Source organism: Hibiscus syriacus, unplaced genomic scaffold, assembly GCF_006381635.1.
Source record: "Hibiscus syriacus cultivar Baekdansim isolate YM2019G1 unplaced genomic scaffold, ASM638163v2 tig00002317_pilon, whole genome shotgun sequence".
Lineage (NCBI taxonomy): Eukaryota > Viridiplantae > Streptophyta > Magnoliopsida > Malvales > Malvaceae > Hibiscus > Hibiscus syriacus.
The window spans coordinates 1,464,879-1,482,622 of NW_024061925.1; the positions used below are offsets into that span (position 1 = coordinate 1,464,879).

The 17,744-nt window shown below is 35.9% G+C and overlaps 1 long non-coding RNA gene and 2 pseudogenes across 1 annotated transcript; all 3 read left to right on the forward strand.

The window, feature by feature from the left end:
* The first annotated feature begins 694 nt into the window (after window positions 1-694).
* On the forward strand, window positions 695-2,159 carry LOC120144396 (annotated as a pseudogene).
* A 4,526-nt stretch (window positions 2,160-6,685) lies between these two features.
* Window positions 6,686-8,090, forward strand: LOC120144550. The gene is made up of 4 exons (XR_005518045.1): window positions 6,686-7,295; window positions 7,396-7,471; window positions 7,567-7,715; window positions 7,847-8,090. It is a non-coding gene; the product is annotated as an uncharacterized LOC120144550 (long non-coding RNA).
* A 1,549-nt stretch (window positions 8,091-9,639) lies between these two features.
* Window positions 9,640-16,465, forward strand: LOC120144407 (annotated as a pseudogene).
* The last annotated feature ends 1,279 nt before the right edge of the window (window positions 16,466-17,744 follow it).

The following is a 17,744-nucleotide window of genomic DNA, read 5'->3' on the forward strand; positions in this document are numbered from 1 at the left end:
TTTATTTGTTATTTATGTTATCAACATGAGAGTACGTTTTGAAATTATTTGGTGCTTGTCACCCAACCCATTTATTTGTATTTTGATTAGCCGAATGGCAGGGGTCAATGTGTTCTAGAATCAGTGTTACCAAATGTGTTTTAAACTTTATCATAATATTCAAGTTGATGCTTTATCAGGTTGGTGTGACTGGGTGATCCAAATCCAGCATCCATGAAAGGCTTAATTAATATAATCATTTCAGGCGATTATGACATATATTACTCTTAATTCCCAACTGGGCTAAACTTAAACCCTAATTGGATTTTACTGGAACTTGCCTGATTTACTTGCAGGCAAAACCTACATTTTTTTAACACTTTTTGTATTTGTAAGAAAACGTATTTATCATTGAGTTCGTTTTTTCTCTTTTAAATTTACGCTCAATTACTTATATATATATTTTAATGAAAAAGGACAATTGCTCAATGGAGGAGATTCAGATTCATGCATATTCATAGATTGTAATAAAAAAATTCTTTTTTTTTTTAATTTTTAAATGAAGTTCAAAGTCAATAACTATTCTGGTATGGCGAGTTGGTGACACAAAATAAGCAGGCTTGTATACATTAAAACCTATAATTATATGTATATTAATATATAGTAGGTAAGTGAATGAATTACTATAAAAATCACAAGAGCCTTCGCAAAAACTCCATATTCCCTGGAAAAGATTTATATTATATTCTCTCATTTTCTTGGATACTTTTCTTTGCATACCACATTTGAAATCTAGTGTTGTGTTTTATTTGCAAAAACATGACAGTGAAGAAGGTTACATGGAAATCCCTCATGTTAAGCTGTTACAAGAGCCAGGACATCTCCATATCAGATTCCGGGAGGAAAAATTCGAAACCGAGTCAATTCCAGAGACTGTCCATGTCCGACGTAAGTTATCCGAGCTTGCCGATCTCGATCGACGACCTCTCGACTTCTCTACCTGGCTCAAATCTTCATGTGTTTACCTTTGCGGAACTAAGACTAATAACCCATAATTTTGCTCGGTGTAATCTGCTCGGCAAAGGGGGGTTCGGTCCAGTTTTCAAAGGTTTCATTGATGGCAAACTTAGGCCAGGATTGGAAGCTCAACCAGTAGCTGTCAAGGCACTTGACTTGGATGGCTTGCAAGGTCACAGGGAGTGGTTGGTTAGTTCAACTCACAACTACAATTTACATACATACATATGTAGCATAAGTTCTGATGTGACTACATGCACAATTAATCAACTCTTTAGAAGTACATTGTTTTATTTCAGAAAGTATATATATATATATATATATATGGGGAATATGTTTTAAACCATTCGATACCGAATTTTGCAGGGGTGTTCGATGGAAATTCTGAGAGAACATAGTTCTCAAAAGGCTGATTTGGGTTGCCTGTGATTCTCATTTCAGGATTACAATTGTAACTATCCGATTTTGGGTTAGCGAAGGACGGTCCGGAAGGAGGAGAGACGCATGTAACGACACGAGTAATGGGCACACAAGGGTATGCAGCTCCGGAGTACATCATGACTGGTATGATGTGTGCAATTCACTCAATTAAATTTGCAGCATATGTACATCAAACGTCAATATCTTTGTTTTTCTTATGTTAATTTGAGGTCATTTGACGACAATGAGCGATGTGTACAGCTTCGGAGTGGTTATGTTAGAGTTATTAACAGGGAAACAATCTGTGGACAATAGCCGTCCTGGTCGAGAGCGGAGCCTCGTGGAATGGGCAAGGCCATTGTTAAGGGACCCTATGAATGACAGGCTAATAGATGCAGACTCGAGGGTCAATTTTCCAACAAAGGAGGTCAAAAGGTGGCCACATTGGCGTACAAATGCTTGAGCCACCAGCCGAAGCCGAGGCCGTGCATGGGCGATGTGGTCAAGATCCTGGACTCTGTTCAAGGGTTTGAGGATGAATTTGTTGGAACATTTGTTTATGTAGTGCCGAACGAAAAATGATAGCAACGAGTTCTTTACGACGGAGGACCGTGGTGTCGGAAACACAATCGGCATCGTTGTGGTTGGCGGAATCGGATCAAATTTCCTCGTTCTTTGGTGGCTAAGCGAATCTCCATGTAACATGAGCATATGATAATTGCATATACATATGGTTAAATTTATATTGTTTAAATCGTAAATATTATGAGTATATTTATATATCGGCAATCCATCATAATTTATATTTACAATATTTACGATGCAAACATAAAAGACTCAAAAGTATTTATTGAGTGGTTGAAAATATCTTAACTTACATTTTATATTGGTTTAGCTAAATTTTGAAATTATGTACGATTTTCTGAAAATAAAAAGTAATCTTTACTGCATTAGATTATAATTTTGAAGGAGTTAAATTGAAGTTATTTTCATTATAGAACCAAATACAAATTCACCATTGCATTAAATAAAAGCATTATAATTTACAGTGACATCGAATATGATTTTTCCATTAAGAAGCGTCAAAGCCGTTGTCAATGTCCTCCCCCTAATTCATTACTGGAGTTAGAGATGGACAAGAGACTTATCTAACGAGATTCGACAGACCTGATATAGGATTGTATTTTTTTTTTAAAAGTCGTTCGAAAATGAGTATGAAATTAAATTGTTTCACATTTTTTTGAACTATAACAACAACAACAACAAAACCCTATTCCCATATGCAATGGGATAAGGGGGAGGTAGGATAGTAGTTGTCCCCCATGCCAGGTTGAGAGCAGCTTCCGTGGAAGACCTCCGGCAGTCAAAAATTAAAATAAGATAAATGCAATGCAGTTTAAATAAATAAATAAATGCGTAGTTGAACAATCTTCATATGCAGTCTTCATATGATCTGTAATGGGAAGTAATCCCTGCATAAAATATCTGCATATAGATAGAAACGTAGACCCGACCAAAATTAAAAAGAGGAAATGAAGAGCATTATACACAGAATTCAACGAGTGGTCTACGAGAAGGAATAAAGTCAAATGGGATAAAACCTAAACTAAGGCAACACTACTCTGCTACCTTAGTTCTAAGCCTTCATAAATTCCAATAACAGAACGTATAGAAATAAGTATTGAAATTACTACAAAGGCATTAAAGAAGACAAAGATGATACACCAATGGATGTGACTCGCCTACTCGGCTACCCTGGTCTTAAGTCGCCATAATTTCCTATCAGAGGTCAGTCCTCGGTAAGGGCTAAATCCTTCAAATCAGATCTCAAGCAGTCTTCCCCTTCCGCCTTGGTCGACCTTTCCTTCTGGTACCATCGACTGTAATCGACTCTACCCTCCTACCGCATCCGATGGTTGTCGTCTTAGGACATGCCTAAACCACCGTAGTCTCCCTCCCTCAATTTTCGGATACATGCACCACCCCCAAGGACATCCTAAGAGAAGAGTTTGGTGTCAGTCCCACAGAGTCTTACCACATACCCATCGAAGCATTCTCATTTCTGCCCGCCTCCATCCTCCTTACTGATCCTTCTTGATTGCCCAACATTCTGATTCATACAGCACGATGGTCTTATTGCCATTCTATAAAATTTTCCCTTAAGTTTTAGAGGTACCTTCTTGTCACACAAAACTCCATAGCAGCCCTCCACTTTAGCCATCCCGCCTTTATACGGTGTGAACATCATCATCTACACCCCTATCTTTACGTATCATACACCCTAGGTACTTGAAACAATCCTTTTGAGGGGAGAACGTGCCCTTCTATGCATATTTCTACATCTTCATCGTTTTGGTTCCCACTGAAGTTTGAACATAAATACTCTGTCTTTTCAATATTGATCCTTAGACCTTTTCTTCCAAAGTTGTTTCCCAGGTAGACAGTTACTATTCAACTCAGTTTTTGTTTCAGCCACTAAGACAATGTCGTCAGCGAAAAGCATACACCATGGAACATCGTCTGGTGTCACACAATAGATGTCGTTCATAATCAAAGAGAAGATGTAAGGGCTAAGAGCCGACCCTTGGTGGAGTCCGATTTCCACAGGGAATGCCTCGGTGTCGCCAACTGTAGTCCTGACGTAGGTAGTAGATCTACAGTACATATCATTAATCGCACGGATAAGCAGTTGGGATCCGTCTCGTTTCCAAGGTCTTCCAGATCGTACGCGGGGAACGCTATCATACGCCTTCTCAAGGTCATGAACGCCATGTGAAGATCTCTATTTTTCCCCTATATTTCTCCATAAGCCGTCGAAGTAGATGAATCGCCTCCAATCGCACGGATATAAGCAGTTGGGATCCGTCTCGTTTCCAAGGTCTTCTAGATCGTATCGCGGGGAACGCTATCATACGCCTTCTCAAGGTCAATGAACGCCATGTGAAGATCTCTATTTTTCCCTATATTTCTCCATAAGCCGTCGAAGTAGATGAATCGCCTCCGTAGTAGACCTGCCTGGCATAAAGCCAAATTGGTTTTCCGAAACCCTAATAACCTGTCTCAACCTAGACTCTATCAACCTTTCCCATAGCTTCATGGTATGGCTGAGTAGTTTAATACCTCTTTAGTTGCCACAACGTTGGGGATCTCCTTTATTCTTATAGATTGGTATCACCGTAGACTCTCTCCACTCCTCTGGCATATTGGAAGTCTCTAGAATAATATTAAAGATGTTGGTTAACCACTTAACTCCCTATTCTCCTAGGGCCAACCACACAATGATAGGAATTTGATCTGGACCGACTGCTTTGTCCCTTCCCATCTTTCTAAGTGTCATTTTGACTTCCTCAAACCCAATCTTACTTGTAGAGCGGTCAATGACCGTTGTATGATAGTCGGCTGACCCCTCAACGGTACTATCTCTATAGGGAGAGACACCGTTATTAAATAAGCCAAAGAAGTAACTACCCCAAACCCTCTTAATATAATGATCTTTCACTAAGAGAACACCATTATTGTCCTTAATAAACCTAATTCTACCTAGATCCTTTTTCCTATTCTCCCTGGATTTTGCAAGCATGAAGATATCGTTTTGTCCTTCCTTGGTGTCTAATCTCTTGTACATTTCCTCGTATGCCTTATCATTTGCTTTAGCCACTGTTTTCTTGATTTCCCGCTTTGCCTCCTTGTATCTTTGTTTAGCTTTCGATCTTTCTTCGTCGTCATTGCATTGTAACAACTCCTTGAAGCAAGTTTGTTTTGTCTTCACCTTAGTTTGGACTTCGTCGTTCCACCACCACGATTCTTTATGTTCCTTGACATTCCCTGTCGACAACCCAGGGGTGTTTTTGCCTACCTCTCTGATGGAATCTGCCATATTTTTCCATAACATATCTGCATTTTTTGAGTTTGACGTTCCAAAACCTGTATTAGACAAAACCTTACTCCTAAAGTCATCAGTTGTCGCTCCATGTAAGTTATTCCAAAGGATCCTATGTTTACCAAGCTTAGCCCTCCTATGAGTGATCTGTCTGTGGCATACGCGGAACACCAAAACCAACAATATGTGTTGTGATGCACATGCCTCTTCAGGGAACACCTTACAGTCAATGCAAGCCCATCGATCCCGATTTTGAATCAGGATGTAGTCGATTTGGGTATAATGTCCACCGCTCTGGAACGTAATCAAGTTCACATATCTCTTGTTAAAGAAGGAGTTTATGAGCACCATATCGTGTGCAGTTGCAAATTCAAGCAACGTACGCCCCTCCTCGTTCCTACTACCAAATCCGAAACCCCCATGAACACCGACATACCTGTCGGTTGCACTACCTACATGGCCATTGAAGTCTCCCCCTATGAAAACTCTTTGGTCCTCCGGAATGCTTCTAAGTACATCATCTAATTGATCCCAGAAGTAACGTTTCTCCCCCTCCCTAGGCCAACGTGTGGGGCATACACTGAAAGGACATTCACCACTTCCGCTTCTATAATAACCTTAATCATCATAATCCTATCTCGATATTTACAAACTTCAACTACATTTTCCTTGAGCCTAGAGGATACCAAGATACCCACCCCATTTCTAGCGTTATCTACGCCTGAATACCACAACTTGTACCCATTACACTCCCTGGCGCGAGCCCCTTTCCACCTAGTCTCCTGAATACATGCCAAATATATTTTCCTATTACTAAGTACGTCGGTCAGCTCCAGGAGCCTAGCATTTAATGTGTCTACATTCAACGAACAAACTCTAAGTCTAGTCTCCTTGACACCACTCTGTCGAGCCCTCCCCTATACGCCCTATGGAGTCTAAAAGAAGGACATGACCTCAAGTGATCATCTAGAGCTGAAGCTATGAGGAACTATAAAAAGGAAACAAAAGAAGACAAAATATGCACCAATAAAGCTCTAGAAAATTGAGGGGTACTAAGAAGCCTAGTTGGTTACTAAATATGATTTTAAGACAAATTAACACTATCTTACTTAACTTTAGGGAAAACAAAATATTAAAACAGATCCCTCAAACTATTAAAACAACATATATAAATAAAAATACCCAAAAACAGATCTAATAAGTTGAAAACTCGCAGAATCCAGTGTGATCACGTAAAAATCACTAACAAAAATATTCTTAAACTAAAAAATAATTAAACTTCATAACTATGTATAATTCATATAAAAGATTAACAACTGGGTCTTTCTCTTTATATAAATGGAGTTTAGCCGATCTGACAAAAGATTTGCATTGAAAAAAGGAAGCTGAAGAACAAAATAAAAACTGGGAAGTGGCGTAGGTTTGGTTTAATTAGTTCTGGAAAAAAAAGGATCCCAATATAAACACGATCCTAATTCGTGAAATTAAGCATTAAATAATAACTAAACCTATTTTAATTATAAAAGAGGGCATAGGGACACCTTTAGGAGGATGATATAAAACCAAGAAAAACCTCAGAGCTTGATTTAGAAGGTTCTCTGAAGACAAATTTGTAAAACTCCTCGGCAATTATGTACGCAGTTCAAGCCACCACGTATCTCATTGAGCCTCCTCTTCAACTGCCATCGATGTTTGTTCGATCCAGACCCTATGACCCTCAAGCACTTTACCGGCTTCAGCAAGGACACGCGTAGTGTTGTTCGAAGATATGAGGACATGCAAGAAGGAAATAACATCAAAGGTCTCCTTTTTCTTTCTGATATTTTCAATTATTGGGCTAATGAAGGATCTATCTGCAGATGTACTGTTGATATTTAAAATAACTGTGAGAGCATCTCCTTTTACATGGATCTTTTGAAAACCCAGTTCCTCCGAGAGAGAAAGCCTGTTCGCAAGCTTTTGCTTCAGCCATCTCAGCATCCAGGATAAAGTCATTATGGTAAGTACTCGCATCCATTTCTAAAATTAATGTACAGAGACAGAGGATTTGAGATCTTGATTGAAGCTTGCGTCGAAATTAACTTTGATGATATCTCCAGGGGGAGGCGACCATACTTTGGTGGCTGGGGTTGGAGATTGAGTAGGGGAAACCTTTGAAGCATCGAGTTCTTGTATGTAAGAAACAAATCTTAAACAATATTTTTTTGTAGATTGATTTTCTCCCTTATGACAGTTTTTGTTTCTATAATACCAAATTGCCCATAATGTAGTGAGTGATAGGCGACGTTGTTGAACCGAGAGCAATTCGAATAAAGTAAGCTAGCCAACGGAGCAAGTTTTGTTCAGCAGGAATAAACGAGAGGTTGATGCTAAGATCATGGAAAACCTTGTGAACAAAGTTGCATTCTTGAGTGAGATGGTATGTAGATTCATTGCTTGCCTCACATAGGATACATTTTGGATTAACCAAAAGCCTTTGCAATAGTAAATTGGAGAAAGTGGGAAGCAAATTATTTCTTGGTCTCCAGTGATGAATTTTTATTTTTGCAGTAAGGTTTAGAGACCAAATGGAGCCAAAATAAGTAGATAACCAACCATTTTGGATGAGGTTTGGATTTCTTGATTGCTCGTCAGTGGAATTGATCAACCAATGATAGTTACTTTTGACAGAATAAATTCTCGAGCGATCTCCTCTCCAAATGTGCATGTCTTTGATGTCAACAGAAGGGAGTGGTAAGCAGAGAATCTGATGTGCTTGTTGTGAATTCAAAAGAGAGAGGACACTGAATTGCTTCCAGGTATGAGTAGGACTATCAATTAAATCAGAAACATATGAGAACCGAGTATCATATTATCCTTTAGATGTGCAAAGGCTTCCCTCTTTTTTCTGCCCACCATGGTCTGAAGTCTAAGATATTTCTCCAAATTTGAGGAATATCGAACTCTGAATAAATCATTGATAATCTCTAAAATATGCCTCGAAACGTTATTGATGAAATTAATCAAAAACTTAGAATAGTTCACTTGTGGACTAGATTCTTTCTCATAGGTAGTAATGAGGGCTTTAACTCTTTCAGCTTCTGACATAGTACTTTCCCCAAAAACAGTATTGTCATCTGCGAAAAACAGATGAATAATCAGAAATTCATATATGCCCACCTTTATGCCATGAATTAAATTTGTTGCTTTTGGCTTAATTAAATAAACTTGACAAACCCTCAGCGCAAATTAAAAAGAGGTAGGGCTTAATAGGTCTCCTTGCCTCAAGCCACGAGTAGGAAGAAAACGACAGCCATTAATTCCATTAAAATTGACCGAGTTAACACACTCCATGATCATGGAAGTCCAGTTTCCATCAAGCCCATTCTAGTTAACATATTCTCAAGAAAACTCCAATTAACTATGATGTATGCTTTTTCCATATCAATCTTTAGGGCAAAAGCAACTTTATAACCCGTCTTTTTCATTTTCACATGCAATAATGATAGGCTATCAAAACATATATGTTATGAGTCTACCTGGTACAAAGGTGCTTGAGTCTGATCTATACAATTATCAAGAATACTTCTAAATCTTTTGGCAAAGAGTTTGGTGATTATTTTATAGGACACTGCATGAACTGATCGGGTGGAATTGACTCATAGTAGTAGGGGACTCTACTTTTGAAACAAGAACAATAGTCGTCACATTGATATCATCCAAGTCTCTAGATCTAGTGAGAACGGAGAGGCAAAATTGACCAACTTCATCCCAAACAATGTGCCAATATCTTTGGTAAAAGACTACAAGGAAACTATCAAAACCGAGGCCTGTAGGGGGCCATGCTTTTGATTGCCTTTGTCACCTCCAACTGAAAGTCAGCATTAAGGATATCATTCATGGGGTCGATTATGGATGGAGTCATCTGATTAATAATTGGAGTCGGGTCGATAACTGGCGACGAGATAAATAATTCCTGAAAATAAGCATATACTAGTTGCGCGATTTCTGTTCATCTGTGACCAAGTCATTTTATCATTCATAAGGCTACGATTAGTATTTCTTTTTTTCCCTGTAGGTAGCCCAATTATGGAAAAAGTAGGTAGTTTGGGTCTCCCTATTGTAACCAATTCACCCAAGCTCTTTGTTCCCAAAAAATTTCCTCATTGTCAACTTCCATTTAAAAGCCAATTTGACATCTAAAAGTTCAGCCAAAGTTTCATCATCAGGGTCTTTATAAGAAAGATCAAGAAGCTTGCTATTTAAAAGATTCCTTATGCGTTGACCTCATTGATTTCAAGCCACGACTCCAACTCTTAATTTTTCCACTTAGGATTTGAAGTTTAAGCGGCATATCTCCAGACATGGTGGACAAAGTATTCTTTATTTATTCATTGAAGTCTTCTTCTAGAATCCATTCAGCATCGAATCGTAAAAAAAGAGGTATTCGATCTCGAAGTTGGAAGATTAAGCGAGGTATTAACCAACATTGGGCAATGATTAGAGAAAGTATGAGGAATGTGCAAAATAGAAAAATTGGGGAAAAGATCTCTTCAATCGAAGTTAGCAACAACCCTTTTTGGGATTCGATGCAATTAAACAACAGAATAATTTGCCTAGAGGGAGTGAATTAGCTTTTTGAGTTTAGTGAGTAAGGAGTAAAAAGATGAAACAATTTGCACAATGATTTATAGTGGCTTTCCTTCTCAATCAAGTCTAAATCCACTACTTAAGCTCTTTACTTAGGATTTTCTAACAAATTCACTAATTTGTTCTTTCTTTTTCCAGAACAAAGAGATAACTTTATATAACTCCCTAGTTTTTCAAAGGCTAAGCTAGAACCAATCCCCTTTTACAAAATGTTAAAAGATGTAAACATGAAAACCTCTTAAAAGGAATGTTGATAACTCCCTAAAAGAGTTACTTTTAAGGCATTTTTCACTTAAGTTATTGTTTGTTTAAAAGCTCATTTAGGTCATTTTAGATGCATATAATTGCATTAATGGTGGTTGTGCTATTTTATCTTATAAATGTGTTGTATAAAGGAAATGTGTGGTTGCTTATGTTGTGCAGAAAATAACAAGCAAAAGGTTGAACTGAGAAGAAATGTTGTGACATAACAGGTTGCTGAAGCATATTGAAATGCCTTGGCATTTCTGTTGTAGAAAAAGATAAATAGATATTTTTATAAAATGACAGTTGACAAGGCATGTGTTTGATGGTTATAATTGCCTGCTGGGGACCACTGCCACCTGGAAGGATAAAACTCACGCCCAAGGAGTGACTCTAGGGGTATGATGGGTATTCGGAGTGTAAAATCCCATTAATACCCTTGGATATTTTTTTATTATTTAATATACCTCACATGAGAGAGGAAGGAGGTTACACACTCACCATCTCTAGCTAGATTTTCTTCATCTGCTCCACCGTTTTCTTCCCTCTATTCTCTTAGTTGTGTTCCTCCATTAACGAGCTCAAGAGTGCAAGCTAGGCGTCTGAGAGGAGCTATCAAGCTAAGACGATTCGTGCTGGTCGAGGAGAGTTCTAACTGCGCATGTCGAAGGCTTCTTCTCCCTTCCCCTTTACTGTTATTTTTCATTTGATATTGGGTTGTTGGAATGAATGATTTTCATGTTTTATTTCATGGATGATTCGAACCTCACCATAAACTAACCTTATTTGGTGGGGTTGATTTTATGGAACTTGATTTTGTTTTAATGGTAGATTTAAATTTATCTTTGCATTTACTTGTTTTTCTTATGAATGTTTCATCTTCTAAGTTTCTAGGAGGCATGAAAGGTTCATTACTTAGATGAAGACTAGGTGTTCAAGAGAACTTGGTCATTAATGCTTGTAGTATTCGAGAGAAACACAAGTAAGATCTGCATAAGCATTGGATGTAGTATTTCTTAAGCTTAAACCCTACATAGTAGTACTATTCCTAATCCTTAGTGCTTGAGAGAGACTATGATAAGATTTCAACGACTAAGAGGGTAATTTTATTAGCGTAGGCTACCATAGTTGAGACTAAGAGGAGATGCCGTGACATTCTATTCTATTAAGTTCCTTTGACTAGAGATAGCGGGAGCATTTTTAGCAAACTCTGTCGAGTAAGTGAGGTTTAGATAGATTAAATCTACTTGAGAGATAAGTTTAGCATCCTTAAATTAATTCCTACCATTAATTCTCTCATGCAGCTTGTGTGTGAGGATTATCAAACTATCATTATTACTGTTCTTACGTTTTTTATTGTCTTAACATTTCTATCATTTTCAACATTATAATGCTCTTGCCACTACATTTTCATCTGCTACTACATCATACTATCAATCCATATCTACCAACATACACTTTTCTTTGTCGTGACATCTTCATTGATACATATCATCACTACTATACTTAGATAGAGTAGAGCTTTGATTTGGTTAAACTTTGTAATTTCCACCAATCTCTGTGGAGACGATATTCACTCATCACTTATTATGAGCGATTGTATATACTTGCACATTAATTGTGTATAATTTATAGTACTCACAACCATAACAAATGTGTTACAAAAATTAAGCTCACAAGAAAACAATTAAAGATTTGCAATGAGCTTAAACACTATATTTACAAGAGAAATGAAAATAATAATGAAAACTCTTCTCTTGTTTGATTTCTTGGATGTTTCCAACCTTCTTCAAGTGTCTCAACTTGTTGTTATATGTTAGAATGAATTTTTGACGTTTTAGCCGTTGGTGATGTTTTGGAGCCGTTGGGGATTATCGATACAACTGTGTAAATAGTATCGGTACCCCTTCGGTATCGATACTTATTTTGTATTCTAGTATTTGAGCAATTTCGAAATCATCTGGTAGTTTCGATACTACCTAGAGAGTATTGATACGTCTCTTACTTTTGGTATTGGTACCACATGAACAATATCAATATTGTTCATGTAGTATCGATACTGTAAGAATAGTATCGGTACTACGTAACCAGAAAACTGTTTTGTGCTCAAATTCTAGTTTAATGGACTTTGAATTATTTTTGAAAGTTTTGAACAAATTCAATTAAGTCCAAAAACATTTTGCTTTAATTTGTTATATCAAATATTATAAAACATGGTTCAAAATCTCTCCCTTTTTATATACAAAAACATTGAAAAATTATTTTGGCAAAACTCCTCCTTAATAAACATTTAATGAAAGGGGACATATTTTGGAAAATATTAAAGCTCCCCCTTTTTCATTCTTGAAATTGAATTTTTCAAACTCATACTTCTCCCCCTTTTTGTTATATAAAAATAAATTCAACTTTAAAGTTTAAAAATAACAATTGAGAGTAAGTGGTAAATTTTAGCATAAACCATTTGAAAAATCAAAGCTTCCCCAATAAAGCATTCCAAACAAATTTTGACTTTAAAAGCTTGACATTTAAAAGACATTGAATTTCAATAAAGATGAAAAACATGTTAGTTAGTACATGAATTCTAAAGCTATCCAAAAAGTTATGCATTTGAAAAATTAATATCAGTTTTTAGAGAGATATCATTTGCAATAAGTCACATGCATAAACATTTAAATTAAGGTCAAAATTAAAAATTTTAAAAATAAAGTGTTAAAACCAATTTTGACCAAAATTTGGTTAACTAAAAAATTATGAAAAACCATTAAAACTTTAACATGTCCATCACAATTCTCTTTAACAAACATGAGATAGAAACTCATGCATGCTTAAACTAAATGAGCAAATGTTTTTTATCGCAGTCAACGGAACAGGGCAATATATCTATTTATAGATTAATGTTGCTTCTTTTATGTACGAAATACAATTGAATTGAGTAAAGAGTCATAGGTGTTGAGGATATTGGGGCTTTTAAAAAAAAAGTTTTGCGTTGTGATTTATATTGTTGTTCTATAAAGGGTCATAGGTGTTAAGAATTGAATTGAATTGATATCATTGTTTTTGTATTTGACTGGAATTTGCAGATGTGGAATGGGTTCAAGAGGAGAGTGTCACTTTGTTCACTTCAGATGGATTAATTCAAATGGGAGGTTCAATGGTTCCGCGGCGTATAGCTACTTCTGATGTATGTGTTCTTATTACCTTGTTATTACTCGGTCAAATTATGGTTTCCTTCCCTGTACTACACTTAATTTGGTGACAGTACCTGTATTTAATTGAGTTATGGTTATCAAACTAGTTATTTTCCACTAATTTAGTGATTTGGACCAATGCATAACATTAATAAGTGGGACAGAATTATGCCAAAAGTATGAGGACTTAATCCCTAGATTGAGTATAGCACAGAGATGAAAATTGTAATTTGACTATTCTAACAAGGTGATATCATTGGTTTTTGGAATCTTAATACCCAAGTAAGGATACTTTAAAACAAGGTGATTTATCCAAATGAACATTAAAAAGCTCTCTTCTATTTTTCTCATGTTTTTGATATTGCAATATTCTTCCCCCCCCCCCCCCCCGATTCTTTACCCTCTCCTTCATCCACACTCATTGATAATATATAAATCCACATTTTCTTATTTTAAATAACTTATAACCGGTGACGGAGCTAGAAAATTTAGATTAGATGTCAAAATTTAAATAAAATGTGGTGTTAATATTCTTTTAAAATGGTATCAAATTTATTTTTCATATTTAATTTCAATACCTTTTGTACAAAGGAAATGAATATGACTGATAGTCAAATGTACACTTAGAAAGATTATTCTATGAGAATTGCATTGATTTTTTTTTATAAAAGGTGTTGTTTAATTATTTATAATAATACATATTTACTTATAGTAATTTTATGAGGAAAAAAACCCATTTTTGGGTATTTTATGAAAAAAATTTGTTTTCACAATATTAAGTTGGTTTTGTTTTTTTAATCATAAACTTAGGGGTTATTTGTTTACTGCTGAATGGAACCATTCAGCGCTGAATGCTGAACCGTTCAACATTCAGCGTGTTTGATTCTCACCTCTGAATGAAGACTATGCAGAATGAAACAACAAAACACTGCTGGATGATTTAGCATTAAAGTACATTCTGAATCATTAAGCACCCGGTATTTTACCATAATACCTATTTTTTCACATGTTGTCTTATTAAACAATCATATCTTATAATATAATAAATCATTATGAAGGTAAAAATGAAAATATTCATAATTCAGATTGTACATTCAGAACCATTATCAAACATCATGTTACATTCAAAGCTAATTCATACAAAGTCTTTGAATCATTCAACGCTTAATCATTTTATTTTATCAAACAACCCCTTAATAATGGGGATTGATAACAACAAGAAAAGAAAAGATTTATATTTCTATTCGACAAGGGTGGAAGGAGAGGATGAGGAAGTTAGGAAAATAGTGAATTATGCAAAAATTTTCAATAGGAAAATGATTTACATTTTATTTTTTTATATCTATTGTTTGAATAAGAAAATATAAGACATTTGAAAAATAGTAATGAATGAAACAAAAAAATTGAAAGAGATGAGAAGGTAAACACTATTTAATTCTTTATATGTATATTTGAAATATAAAATATATTCGAAAAATTAATGCTGAAAGAGAAAATTGGAAAAAATGTGAAGTTAAGGCCTTAATTGACTTTTGTGATGCTTATTTGAATAAATAATCCTATCTTTAGGAATAAGTATAAAAATACCTTTCTTTGAGAATTAAGATTTCAAAATGTGGAAAAAGAACTCTTATAACTCTTTCTTAGAGTATTTAAGAGCCATCAACGATTATGTTGTTAATTGACCCAAGTAAAATGGAATTTTGAGCTTAGATGGTATGTGGGACTCGGTCTTGACATTTGTTTCATTCATTGGCTCATCTTTTTAGAACATGTACTTAATTTGTATTTTGGGTGAAGAATTTGTTATTTGTCCAGAAGAAACAGGGGAAGTCAAAAGCATCTCAAAGATTACAACGGTTTCAAGAGAGTAATTACATGGATCCTAACCGAGGCTTATGTCTAGGTGCTCTTTTCGACAATGCAGCGACAAATGTAAGAAACTTCCATGCCGTTAATTTGTCATTAAACCGAGGTTTTTAATCCTAAAAGACTTTAGACGTGGTTTGGTCAATCTAGGGAGACTTGACAGGTGCAGACGGCTTTGTATCATTGGCTTTTGCCGTTCCATTGAGATGCTAAGTGATGTTGTAGAAGATACTGTTTTAGAGCCTGGTGGGGAGGTATGCAGCATATGCAGCATTGGACCATAATCATCTTTTCTTAATCATTACCACATTCCATTTTCACATACATAAAGAAATTGAGTTGAAAATCGTAGTTTAACATATTATCCAAGACATTCTAAGCTAATATTTCATAATATAGCCTTAAGATTCTAAACAAATTCCATTTGTTTGAGCTCTTTGTTCCTTTGTTTTATCAGGTACCAGAATCCATATTAATGTTTTAATTAGTGAGCAATCTTTTTGTTTGTTTAGTCAGGGACTCGGGTGTAAGTATCAGGTATGAGCATGGATCTGAAATGGATACGGTTAGTTTCTTTTTTATGTTTTCTCCATGTATTTGGAAGATCTTTAGAGGGCATGTCTCCATATCCATGTGTCAGACACGAAATTCAAGAAAAATGAAGGGTTCGATCAACATAGGTTCACAATTGGTAGTTGTTGACCCATTCTCATATTCAATCAAACATACGAGTCTGATCTATTTACTAAACAAATCATGAAAACGTATTTGCTGAGTTTTCCAGGTAGAATCCTCTCAGCTTTGAGTGGTCTTCCATTTTAGTAGCTTTCTTGAACTCTGAATCAAAAGCAATATGTTATTATTAGAAACCTATTGGTTAACTTTCAAAACGTGGTTTCATGTCCTCCTTTCTAAACTGTTCTCTTACACGCATCGCGACATGCAGTATTTCTTTCATTTATGTTCCGCATTCGTATGATTATTGTCTGCTGATCCTTGGAAAGGTCTGCTTGCTTCTTGTGGCTACTTGTAGTTTTGAGATATTCACTTCTATCCATAATGTTCAGGTCGTTGCGGCGGAGAAAGCCATCAAAGGTGGATTGCAATAAAAGCTTGCCATGACAGTTGCAGTGCCATATCTCAGGTGTTCCTCCGGCATCAGATACACTTCACCTTGCAGTAAGAAGTTGGTGGAGGGATTGTTGAGAAGGTTTATTGGCAATGGGATTTTTGTAAATAATTCTTGAATTTCCTCTAACCATTATTACCTTGTTGTCTCCCTTTGTGCGTGCTGTACATATAACTGTTGTATTCATTTGAACAAAACAGAATGTTGTATTTAAACTCACCAACCCAATTCAATTACTTGGGAATTTATTGTCAATATCCAACTGATTATTCTTAGTTTTTCTGTTTATGCCATCATCCTTGACTGCTTATTATTTAATAACCCTCTAAAATCATTAAGTAACTGGCTATTTCATCAGATTTTGACACCCAGTTTTTTTTTTTTTGAAATGTTACATGTTTTGAGTTTTCCGCTATCTTAGATTGCAACTTAATTTTTTTGTTCAAAGATTTAGATTTAAACGCACGCAGCAGACTCCGTTACCTGAACCGGATCAATAAGAGAGTAAAATTCCCTTAACCACTGGATCAATCAGAGAGTAAATTCCCTTAACCACTGGGATCACTCCAAAGGTTATCAGACTGCAATTTAACCAGCAAATCATGGATGCCTTTTTAGAGTTCAACACAACACAATATCACATGAGAAACAGCTTTGGTTTATTCTTTAACATCGCTATTTCAATCATTTTCATGTTGATATGCCTCTGTTTTTAGCAAGGGGAATTAGAAACTTATCAGTACGAGCAAACAGGTGATCATTTTAACAAGCAAATAGAAATGTTACCGTAACATTTCCGGTTGCAACCGGAAACATTAAAAGATTAACATTTTAGGTAACGAAATTAATTGTTTAGGTGGCGCTCCACCGGAAATGTTAAACAAAATTACATGTCCAGTTACGCCTTTCCTTAGCCTTATATTAGGATGTGTTTCCTTAGACATCTCCCTAATGGCCACGCCTCACTCGGGTTAGATATCATATTCTTGAGTTCCATCATATTTTAGTAGCAGTATTAGGAATTTTCTTCTAAATTGTTAAAAAAATAGATCGTTGTAAAACAAGACATTGACATTGACTGGAAAAATATAAATGAATTATATAATTAAAGAACCGATTAATCGTATCATGGTATTAACCACTGCTTTGGAAGCGAATTTGTCCCGATGTGTGTAATTGCTACAAAGGACGAATGCCCCCAAGTGTTAGCACGTAGGAATGGCAGAATGACCCGAACCCGACGGGGAAACCCGACCAAGTTTGGGTCGGTCGGGTTTGAATAAAATCGGGTCGGGTATCAGGGATTTTTTTGGGTTCGAGTTCGGGGCAAGGTATCCCCGTCCCGCCCCGATTATATATATATTATTTTTTATTTTTTATATTAATTATA